Source organism: Astatotilapia calliptera, chromosome 15 (assembly GCF_900246225.1).
Source record: "Astatotilapia calliptera chromosome 15, fAstCal1.2, whole genome shotgun sequence".
NCBI classification, from domain to species: Eukaryota; Metazoa; Chordata; class Actinopteri; order Cichliformes; family Cichlidae; genus Astatotilapia; species Astatotilapia calliptera.
Genome location: NC_039316.1, coordinates 35,302,199 through 35,305,152, shown reverse-complemented (window position 1 = coordinate 35,305,152; position 2,954 = coordinate 35,302,199). Strand labels below are relative to the sequence as shown.

At 35.6% G+C, this 2,954-nt stretch overlaps 1 long non-coding RNA gene across 1 annotated transcript; it reads left to right on the top strand.

The window, feature by feature from the left end:
• The first annotated feature begins 491 nt into the window (after positions 1 to 491).
• Positions 492 to 2,594, top strand: LOC113006531 (uncharacterized). Its single transcript, XR_003269769.1, has 3 exons — positions 492 to 614; positions 1,356 to 1,416; positions 1,903 to 2,594. It is a non-coding gene; the product is annotated as an uncharacterized LOC113006531 (long non-coding RNA).
• Positions 2,595 to 2,954: the final 360 nt, after the last annotated feature.

Here is a 2,954-nt window from a genome sequence, read left to right as displayed (position 1 = left end):
AATGGTGTTGACGGAATAAGCACCAAAGAGGATGGGGCAAACGCCTGCACACCTAATGAGTTCCCTCCAAAGACAAAGACACTGTCCTTCACAGCAGATTCCTGCAGCCAGTCCACAAAAGTGCAGATGCAGAGATGCACGGCGAGAGTATGCAAACAATTCACAATAAAGAAAAACTAGGTGCCTGTAGAAACGCTACAACATGCAAAAGAGACTCTATACAAAAGCATCACATGCAGTCATGCATGTCTTATTAACATACATACCACACTGAAAAAAGTCTAACATGCAGTCATTCATTCAATCTAATAAGTGCCATTCAAAACAGAATAAAATCATTGATTTGATTGTGAAACCCTTTCTTTTTGCATTTTAAAATACCACTTTTGATTTGGATGAAACTAAATATCTGTACAAAGGACACAACGCAAAGTTTTTGATTTCTCTCAAAACATATATTTCTTTTCACGTTGAACAGATTATATCTTTAATTTGAGTCAAAGTGATTTGCACTTGAACACGCCCACCAGAAATAGACCGGGACCCATTTTTATTCTGCATGGCTGCTGGAAACATCATGTCACATCTTTGATTAATTTCATCTGAAAATAAACGTAAGTAAAGCCAAGTGTGTTACAAAAGCTTTTATAATTTGTATTGCCAAAATTGCAGAAAATAACCCCATTTAAGCTGGGTCGACAGCCACCCCTAATTTTTGCATGATTGTAGCTGCTAGCTATAAGCTAGCTAGCTATCCTGCGCAACGTTAGAACTGGTTACCAGAAACCGACCATCACAGTCGGGAATACAAGTTAGGCAAAAAACGGCTTTTTGCCAGTATACTAACTAGCTAGCGTTACCACGATGCATCGGTGGTGGATACAGCTAGCTAGCATAAGTTCATAGTTCATAACATTCATAGTATAACTCCGTGCTCCGCTTCGTTTGAATTTTTCTGGTGAGCTCGCGGTTTCTAGACACAAGCTTGTGTTTGTGCGCGCACGTTTGTCTCTGTCTCTCTTCATATAAATATCTGTGTGTTATGTGTGTGTACACCAAGCGCAAAAGATAATTATTAATGTGCATGATTTAGAGACAGAAATAACACGCCAGCATATAAGATCAATGACATAAGACTAATTCCTTCAATTGACTTTCAGGCGCAGCTCGGAAAAATGTGCATTTTCTGAAGAAATTTTAATTTTAACAGCAAAAAATTGACCCTATGCCAAACTTAGTCGCTAATGGCTGGTCTGTAGACTGTTTGGTATGTCATGTTACGTATTTCTTGGTTTTTCTATGTAATGTGTTTTATAGAGAAGTAACATTATTCTTTTTTTTCTGTATGCTTTCAGAACCACAGATCGCTCCATCCATTCCATGGCTGAAGCATACATTTTCATTTAATCTGAACAGGTATCATTTTGCATTTACACTGCACATCCTTTTTAAACATTTCATAATAATCTAGACTCTCCCTCATTATCCTGTCATTCACCTTGCTGATGTGTTGAGGACTTGATAAAAGAATACATGGTATGTCCATATCTGTTCTGTCTCTACATGAGATGCAGTCTCTTGATGTAAATTTGACAACTCTGCTATTAAATGCAGTGATTAATGTAGGACAGCAACGATTAATCAACTCATCAAGTTAATATCTTAGGGTTCTGTATTGTTTTCTTTTTTTTTTCTTGGGCTTTGTGGAACATTTATGAAAATGTTCCACCATTGATTTAATTTAATGATTATGCAATTCACAATCTGATTAGTCAAATAATTGTTCTAATAGTCTGTGACCAAACAACTATCAAAATAGTAGTTTATTATGGTCAAAGATTTATCAGGTGTGCCAGACTTCAATTCTTCACTTGTACATTTTGTTCCATATTTTACCTCAAGATATCCCAGAAAGATGAAGCTGAGGAAGAGCTGCAGAGTACCACCATGGCACTCTTCGTCTTCAGGGACAACTCAAGCCTCCTACATCAGCCTCGAGACATCGGGATAATCATTGATGGTGTGGAAGTCCTGAATGAGTTGCCTTCTGTGGCAGCTGGAGTGGCAATGGTCTTTGGACTCTGTTATGCTCTTAATATGGAATATCCACGAGGATTCAGGTTCACCTTTGAGGCTCTTCAAAAGATTATGATGGAGCTTGACTTTAACAAGATGACCTCTAAGATTCGCAAACTTAATTGTGAACTTAACACTGCACAGTAGTGTGTTTGCATGCATGTGTGCATGTGTATGTGCACATGCATGTGCATGTGTGCTTGGTTGGCCTGCAGTGGTATTCTACATTCAAAATTTATAAGAACACCCATTTGAAAGGGAGATTTAAGTTGATTTCATTGATACATGTGTAGATTTTTTTTTTTTTACATTGTACACGCACAGTGCACATATAAACATTTTTGAGTACTTGCAAATTGGTTTAAAAAGAGTTTTTATAATGGTTTTATGCCAGTTTTAGACAGGTTGCAGGTTTTATACTGGTTTTCAAAAGATTGCAGGTTTTATACTGGTTTTCAAAAGATTGCAGGTTTTATAAAACAAACATTTCTCTAATCATTTCTGCCGTAGCACTAAATCTGTATATTACTAATATAATTATATTAGTAATATACGCCTCAACATACGCTCATCATATTCTGTGATTATAGTTAAAATGGTTTGGAACAATAAATAATTTTGAAATAATTGGTTGGCCAACTGTCTTGTTTTTTATAGGAAATGCAGAGCATGTTTGAACTGAAATAAAATGAAATGTAAAAAATATAGTTTGAATATATGTAAATCAATTACCTGGCTTCAACACAAACATATTAGTTCATGTTAATTTGGTTCGATGTGAATACATTAGGTTGGTTAAATTTCAATATATTAGCTTGGTTCAATAATTAAAATATGGTTCTATGTAAAAAAAATCAATTTGGATCAATGCAAAATTT